We start from the raw sequence: 9395 nt of genomic DNA on the forward strand, positions 1-9395 counted from the left end.
AAGAACTTCGAAAAGCCTCTGGAATGTCCGTTTATGTTTGTTGGTCGCCTCGAAGACTTTCGAGCTCTATTTTCTCCCACTTGTCATTTTGGAAGCGAATCTCCAAAAGGACACTATTTCGAGCAAACAAACATTATGTTCTCAAAATTCGTGATAGAAACAATACCCTTGTGTCTCATTTGAATAAATCACAATGAAACATATATCTATACTTGTGCCTTAGTTTGTTGAATAACAAACACTAAGCTCCCACTGAGTTTAGTAACTCTTTAGATATATATTATTGAAAAGATATTATGAAATTACTTTTCAATAGCTTTGACGAATTTGGTTTAGTTTGGTGGTAGTTGAGCATTTTGTTATAGGAAAGTTATTTATGATTCATCATTGATCGAATCAAGTACTAATTGACTTCGATCATTCCAACTTAGATATGCCATATCTTATGGAGCTAGATCGTGAAATTATAACACACAATCATTGATGAACATTCTTGGTATAAGTAATCAACAACATGATCTAACCTAGATCTTTATGATTTCTTGCCAAGTGGATTTTATACTTCTGAATCTTTGAACTAGCCAAACAGATTCAAACTTATATCACTTTGAGTAAATAAACCTATATTCACTCAAATCTATGTGAAATAATAAAGTCATAAAATCTTTCTTTAGCTTTGAACTCTATTGTCTAGGCGTTCTAACAATAGTTCATTTCTTTTGTTACTTTCAACAAGTAAGACTAGCTTGTCTTAAATTGATCTAGAAATCAATCAACTTTCAAAAGTCCATCAAAATAGAGCTTTTGAATGTTAACTTGTTGATATGGTCTAAGCAACAATGCTAAAGGTTTGTGGAACTCAAATCAAGAGATTGATTTGAACCTAGTAAAGTTCTTATTGTTTAAAGAGTTTATTTGTTTTAATCAAGCATATTGACTCAACCCGTAAATGACCATTTCATTCAAATAAACAAACAAACATTGTTTTTGTCTTTCTGAATGTGAGTCTTGAAGGAAATAATGCCCTTGGTCCAAGTATGCATTCTATGTTAAGTCTAATAAATGCGGTTCAGTATTAATTAACAAGTTAATAATTCAATGAGATCAAGTGAGCTGAATGCCTAGCTAGAGGCCGCTTCAGTTCAAGTGGAATTAATGATATTAATCCACAGCTTACTCTTGACTGAGTGGGCTGTGCGCGGGCATGGCCTGCACGCTTGCGGGTCATGCTCGCGTAAGTGTTTGTGTTCGCATACGAAACCTAAAACGTGCAGAATTCGTTTAATGATTAAATTCCTAATTCTATTTGATAAATTAATTAAATAAGAGTTTTATTATAATTCTAATTTAATTAATTCGTATCCTAATAGGATTCCAATTCTCTTTCCATACCCCTATAAATATGTGGCCTGGGTTCACAATTTATAACGAGTTATTCAAGTATTCAAAGTGAGTTTTTGAGAGAAAAATTCAGTCACACATCTTGCTCAAAAGTGCCGAAAATTTATAGTACCTTAGGGGCGATTCTAGTTGGTCAATCTTAAGGCGGATCCGGACGTGCTGTGGACTATCTACGGAGGGACGACACTTGGAGTCCTAAAGACTTGTTCTTGTTCGGTTCGGGCGCAGCTAGGGAAGGCACGCAACAAAGAGTATGCATCTAAATTATGCTATATGATTATGTGTAAATAATATGTATTCCTGGCTTAATGGTTGTTTCCGCATGATTTATGAATTGTCATATGTATCATAACCTAACACGTCCTTTACGCGTAACAGCGTTTGTGGGATTCGTTACAGGCCATCCCGAGCGTCGCTTATTTTGTGGCGATCATTCGGGTTTGCGGAACACGTGTTTCGGTATAACTCTTTGGTGAATTAGTCTATGAATGTTTGGGCATTTTTTAAGGTCGTTGGTTTTCTAGGACAGTTTGTCACACACAATCACATATTTCGCTACACATAACTACATTACAAACATGGATTCGAAAATTAAATATGCCACGTAGTTTATGATAGGCTTCTATGGGTAGTTTATTAAACAAAGATTCATGTATGTTGCAGCTTTCATAGCCATTACTAGGTTGTTCTATTTGTCGTGCTCACATTGAGTATTATACTATTATGGGTTGTCTGGTCGTTGAGTCCTTTTTCTATTTGGTTCAGGCGGGGAGGGTATCACCGATGGTTGTGAAGATCTTCAAAATTGCCTCTATGTTTGCATTCTTGTGTTTGGTTAAGGATATTCTTTAATCTTCTAATTAACATGCTTCTTCTAGATGGAATTATATGTTTACACTGGCCTTATTTTGTTGATTTAAGGTTTCTGATTTAGACTTGATAGGCTGAGGAGTGAGGACGAGATACTGCAAGGTCTAGCCTTTTGCTATTGTTTACAAATCAGAGTCGTGTCTCTGGCCAAATGAAAAATTTAATGAAATCTAAATATTACTACAGTACTATTCCTACTAATATACTACTAGAGACTAGAGACCTATATATTACTACAGTACTACTCCTACTAATATATATTCACAGGAACTAAATGTAACAATTTAATGAAATCTTAATGTCACCAATAATAATGTTATCCCATGTTTTATTTTTATTTATTTTTCTTTAGAATTTCACTTTTTCTCAGTTGAATTCCAATAAGTTCAGTTTAACTTAACACTACTATAACCCATTTTTCGATAAGTTCAGATTGAGCAGTGATGTATAAACGTGTTCTTTCATTTTGCCTTATTTATATTCCTGAATAGCATTATTTATCAAGGTTCTGCCTTAATAATGCTGGTATTGAAGTCTGAATGGTGTATGATGTGGAAAGACGTCAAGGGGTTTCTTTGGGATGGTATATGATGATGTGTTGCTGTTGTTTCGATCTGATAAAATCGAAGTAGTTTCTTCTTCGATCCGTTTTCTAGGTTTTGTTAAAACTTTGGACGTATTGCAGAAAGCAGATCGTTATTTGTATGATGTGATTAAGTGTATTCATGTTGGACTTGTGTATTTCAGAGCGCTAGTGTTTTCTGCTGCTTGAGAACTATAGTGCAGAAAATGGGTTTGCTCTTACATTTATTGAAGGAAATTATTCTGTGTGTTTGTTGAAGTTTCCTTTGCAGTAAACAGCTAGTTCTTTCTAATCGAAACCTGTGATTTAGGACATTAATGTTGTCTATTGTGAGTGAGGTTATGTTGCCTCAGCTGATCTCAAGATATACTGCCGGTGATGCCCACGTATTCTGGTGCTAAGTATAGCAGATTGGTAAACTATAGCAGCAAAGCAAGGAAAAAAAATATTATCATTTTGTGTGCTAACTATTTCCTTCGTACTTGCTTGGTCCGTCATTGTGTTGAATTGTTTTATCTGTTTGAATTTGCAAAATTGTAGAAATCAAATTATATGGCAGCCTCCTCCTGTTTTCTTTCTTTTTCTCATTTATTTCTTTGTTTAAATTGAGGTGGTTAAAACATGGCAGTTTTTGTTGTTTTTACAGCTTGTTTTGAGTACTGGAAGCGGTGTTAATGGTTTCACTCTAGATCCATCTCTTGGAGTGTATATTTTAACTCATCCAGACATCAAGGTAAGGACACTTTAGCTTCCTGATTAGAACTAGCTAGAACATATTGTTGTTACAGTGGGGAATCTATTTACTTAGCTCGTTATTGTCTTGGATAAATTGTTTTTTACCACCTAAAAAACTAAAACTTGTATTTTACCACCTAATTTTTTAAAAAAAATTGTTTTTTACCACCTGGAAAATAGGAAAATAGATGAAAATGTTATGTGGGGGGCACAATAACGGTAATATTTTATATATGTTCTTTTCTTCCACTATTTCATGTAATTAACTCTATTCTCTTCCTCGCTTTCCTATTTTCCATGAATTCACATAATCTTTCAGCTGATGCTATAACATGCACTCTTAGGTCATAAATCTCATTGAAATTGCTGTCATTTTCCATGCTTAACAGTAGAACACGTACACGTATCCGATGTCGAACTATTGGACATTGGTCTGCAGGATTACTGTATTCAGCTAGCTAAGTGCAGAATCCATCTAGAGTAGTTTATTAGACTAGAAACTAATGTTGGAACTTATCTCTGAAAACAACATTCTCCTAACAGTACACTCTGATTAGTTGTTTAATACAAATTAGTATTCTGATTAGCTGTCAGTACACTCTCACTTTGTAATCAAATATACATTTATATAAAGATTAGTATTCTCATACTCTTCCAATAATTTGGATTAGGTATGAAGACAGTTTCCGCCAAAATCATTGATCTACTGATCATGTATGTTTCTGAATAACTAATTGTGTTCAGATTTTTTATCTAATACTGACAGCGATTTCACAGCACAGTCAGTCCAAGGAAGTATGAGAAACTTCGGGTTTCATATATATCATCATCAAATTTTGGTTGATAGATTATCTGTTAGTCACTTTAAGTTTTCTGAATGTACGAACCTCGAATGAATGAGACCTTTAAACGTAATAGTATCAGGAAGCTAGCAGTATTATTTGTTTGCCGTCTACGTTAAGGAAGGGCTTCACTTGGGGGCCCTAGATTTACAAACCACGACATATTCAAATTAACCAACTAATCATGGTTTGACAAGCATCAGCTTTCGTGGACACTTTTATGCTCACAGAGCAATTAGAAGTACAGTTTAGCTGCATGGTTTTGAACAATTTAATTATCTCTATAGTCTGCAACTATATCTTTTTATGATCCAATGGAATGTAAAGATAATATCGTTAGTGTAAACTTTGGTACTCATATATTTTCCTTCCATCTTGCAGGGATCGAGTCGATTGGAAGAAAGTCAACACGGCCTTAATTAAGGTTTGTAATGCATGATCTAAAGGGAGCTAAGTGGCCAGATTAGAGAAATTTGTTAGACTAGCTCTCTAGCCTTTTGTCTTTATTTGTTAATATTAGTTTTAATTTGTTAGACTAGCTAGCTAGGTGTTTAAAAATTGTAAACGTACGTACTATACGCTTTTCTCTATTGGGTTAATATAAATGAAGTTAATTTAATGATTTATTAATAAAAAATAAGCAGATTCATACCTTTGCTATTCTGGTGTTGATTGGTGTACAGGTTTCAATACTCAATGGTGTATATATATAGATTTGGTTATTGCCACCTATTATATATTTTAAAAGAATTTGGGAAAAAAAAAATTAATGTTGTTGAAGGGGGCTTTTAATGTACGCCTCAACAACATATGAATTTATGGCGCCAATGTACAGGTATTGGCGCAAAAATACAGGTCTGTTGTGGGGGGCATTTAAGAAGTGAGCTTCAACAGAGGTATCTGTTGAGGCGGGCTTTTGGTAATGCCCCCCGCAACAGGTCCTTATTTTTCCCTTTGGTTTTGAGCTGTTGAGGCGGGCTTTTGAAAGCCCCCCACAACAGATGACCTGTTGAGGCGAACAAAGCCCGCCTCAACAGCTAAGTGAGCTGTTGAAGCCACGTCTGTCGAAGCGGGCTATGTTCGCCTCCATAAGCCCAAAATGCCCCCCTCAACAGGTACTTTTTCCACTAGTGTGGTACCGCTTCTATCGTAGATCCAACACATGCCCCGGTCGAGGTAGTGTCTTCAACAGACGAATTTCGCTCAAGAGGCCAACCCGCAAGTGCAAGCCAATGGGGCATGCAGGCGAGAGGGACCTAATGAGCAAGCGATTGGGTTCGGGATAGGTGTACTACCTACACAAGTACCGAGTGGGAAACATGCGCGGCGTATGCACCCCCTTATTGGCGAAAAAAGGTATCCTTAGTCCCAACTCCCGAGGGAGCCGAGATTCGTTATGATGTTCTGCCCGTTCACATTAATATGCTGATTTTCAGGTCGTCCCAACTTGATGGGGAAATAAACGCGGGGTAGGATCGTTTCACCCTTCGGCTATTTTGATTACCTACAAGCACGAGTATTTCCTTCACTATCCCCAATGGAGTCGCCACTGTGAGGGGGTCGAAAAAGCGCGAGGCTAATGCGTGACCTCGTCCCTCGTGGGTGTGACGATTCTTTTTATTCAATCAAGTGTAATCGGATTTCCTGTGAGTATACACCCAATTGACTAGTAATATAGGAGTCGCCATTCAGTTTTTAACAACAATGAGAAAAACTGACAAAACCCGGTTATCGTGACATAAAGGGAGTGCAATTATGTTTGACCACGACGGCCGTAGGTTCCCTTGTGATCCCTGGTGTGGGGATCTCTCAACATACACCCGCAAGGTAGAGATTGAGGGTTCGGGGGACTGTAACTACCGAGAGGAGTACTTCGCTCGTTGATAACTCCAGAGGCAGGATATCCTTACGAGCTCAGCATAAATAATTGAAAGGACATGCTTTGACTATTAAACTAATCTGAGTTGATTTTAGCAATATGCAACATATAATAATAATTCGATCGTGATTATCTGATTTAAATAGCATTAAGGGACCTAGCATGATAATCCGATTTCCCAAAAATATTATATTTGTTAGGCGTGATAGAACAATCAGATTAGGTAAGTTTAACAGTTCATAAAAAGGGCGAGGAAAGCAGTTAAATCATCGAAAAGGGACACATTACGATGCACCCTTAAGAGGTGCGTCACGGTTCTCAGAAAACTAACCACTTTGACTTTGCTATTTCTCCTTTTTATTTAACGAATCTCAATTATGGGACAGGATACGTTCTGTTCGATTTATGGATCGATTGCGACAGAACGCGTGAACAATTTTGCAGCGAGAGGCTTAGGCTAAGGGGTTTAGAGTCAATACTCAGAATATAATTATGTGTTGTTGTGTGTTTCACGTCGAATTTAGGGGCCTATTTATAGGGAAGAGTTCGTGGAAAGATAGAATTGCAGAGTTCTAATCCACAAAGAATTAGGAAAAAAACACGTACCCAGGTACTTTCAGCGCCCAGGCCTGGGCGCCGAAGATTTCGGCGCCCAGAGCCAGGCGTTGAAAATAGGGTCTGGGCTGTTTTCTTTAGTCAGATTCGGATTCCTGAAATCCGTAGAGTTTCAGATTAATTCGAGTCTTTTAGAGCGTATCAATTTTGTGACGGAATGCATCCAGGCCCGTTACGAACTCTAGGCTCGTTAGGATTTCAATTAATACGTAACTCTTATTTCCGAATCATATTAGGAATAGGATTCTCGCAGTTTTCTATCTCATTTAGGATTTATGTTGGAATGCAACACCTAATTCTGACAGGTTTCTATCTTTTATGATTTGCCACTTTTAGAAGCTACCTTTTACGGCAGTTTACTATTTTTAGCTGGTTTCCATAAATAGCAGGTTTCGGGTGAAATGAAATGGGGAATCGAAATTCGTTTATTTCATAGGAGATGCGTTGTCAAGTGGAGATTTACGTTTTCATCATCGAACCTTTCCCTTGCGGGAACGGGGACAAAAGTAGGTGTCTACAACTAGTCTTACTTGTTGAAAGTAACAAAAGATATGAACTATTGTTAGAACGCCTAGACAATAGAGTTCAAAGCTAAAGAAAGATTTTATGACTTTATTATTTCACATGGATTTGTGTGAATATAAGGTTTATTTACTCAAATGTGATATAAGTTGAATCTGTTTGGCTAGTTCAAAGATTCAGAAGTATAAAATCCACTTGGCAAGAAATCATAAAGATCTAGGTTAGATCATTTTGATGATTACTTAAGTCAAGAATGATCATCAATGATTGTGTGTAGTAAAATTCACAATCTAACTCCATGAGATATGGCATATCTAAGTTGGAGTGATCGAAGTCGATTAGTACTTGATTCGATCAATGATGGATCATAAAGAATTTTCCTATAATTTCTAAAACAAAATGCTCAAACTACCACCAAACTAAACCAAAATTCGTCAAAGCTATTGAAAAGTAATTTCAGAATATCTTTTCATAATATATCTAAAGAGTTCCTAAACTCAGTGGGAGCTTAGTGTTTGTTATTCAACAAACTAAGGCCCAAGTATAGATATATATTTCATTGTGATTTATTCAAATGAGACACAAGGGTATTGTTTCTACCACGAATTTTTGAGAACATAATGTTTGTTTGCTCGAAATAATGTCCTTTTGGAGATTCGTTTCCAAAATGACAAGTGGGAGAAAATAGACCTTGAAAGTCTTCGAGGCGAACAACAAACATAAATGGACTATCCGGAGGCTTTTCGAAGTTCTTTAGAAAATCCGAACACTTATTCTTTAAGGACTTTAGAAGTGGCTTTTAAAGAATAGACATCTCTTAGAAGACTTTACAAGTGCTTCAAGGAGAACAGAATATTCAAAGGACTTTCAAATGGCGATTGATATTCTATTGTTTGATGTTCTATACCAAAGTAGGCATAGAGTTCAAATCACTGAAACTATGAGATTCTTGTATTAGATAGTGAAGAAACATGGAGTTCAGGTCACTGAAACTATGCAATTCTTCTATTAGATAGTGAAGAAACCTACAACTTGCAGTCAAACTATTATCATGTAGATTAATGAGTTTGTGACCTGTAAGAAAGCTATGACGAAACCCAGATTCCCTAAAATGGTTAGAGGCCATATATAGACTCAAATGTTTTAAATGGTTAGAGGCCATAAAACATACTCAATGTTTTGATGACAAAATTGAAATTTTGTTGATTTTGCAAGAATAGTTTCACACCTATTGGTTGCAAGTTGGTTTTAAGGATAAAAACCATCAAACATGGAATTGTGTTCACACACAAAGCTAGATTAGTTGCTAAAGGTTACAAGCAAATTCATAGCATGGATTGTGTTGAAACCTCATGCATAATCGTAATGCTCAAGTCTATAATTCAAGCAATGATTTCATATTGGTACATATGGCAACTGGATGACAAAACGTATTCCTCAATCAAATGTTGGAAGAAACTATGTACATGGCATGTCATAGGATTTTTTTGTGGATCCAAATAAATGCTTGAAAAGGAAAGCTAGCTTATGAAATCTGAGCACAGATTTAAGCAAGCAATTGGGAATTAGAAATGTATTTTAGTGAAGCTAATAAGTATTTTAGTTTCATAAAATGTACATGATTCTTATAGATATATAAGAAGTTTAGTGGGAGTACATAAAAACTTAATTGGTCCTATGTGTATCACACACATATCTCTCTATTGTGAAAAAACATTCAAATGCTAATGACTTAGATTTGAAATTATTCATCAATGACGGACCAAGGCGAAACTTAGTACATACTGGGTATTAAGATCTATTTACAAAGATCTTATATTATTGTTTTGGATTAAGTAATGGCATTTACTAAATCCAACACAAAATACTCCATTGGAGATATTCGACCCATGTGAATAAATCTAAGTAAAGAATGTTTGAACTATGTATAAACATTTACTATGTTAAA

General features: G+C 35.9%; 1 long non-coding RNA gene across 1 annotated transcript; it reads left to right on the top strand.

The window, feature by feature from the left end:
* The first annotated feature begins 3330 nt into the window (after positions 1 to 3330).
* On the top strand, positions 3331 to 5071 carry LOC130466746 (uncharacterized). Its single transcript, XR_008926898.1, has 2 exons — positions 3331 to 3587; positions 4813 to 5071. It is a non-coding gene; the product is annotated as an uncharacterized lncRNA (long non-coding RNA).
* Positions 5072 to 9395: the final 4324 nt, after the last annotated feature.

The sequence above is a fragment of the Spinacia oleracea genome, chromosome 2 (genome assembly GCF_020520425.1).
Source record: "Spinacia oleracea cultivar Varoflay chromosome 2, BTI_SOV_V1, whole genome shotgun sequence".
Taxonomy (NCBI): domain Eukaryota; kingdom Viridiplantae; phylum Streptophyta; class Magnoliopsida; order Caryophyllales; family Amaranthaceae; genus Spinacia; species Spinacia oleracea.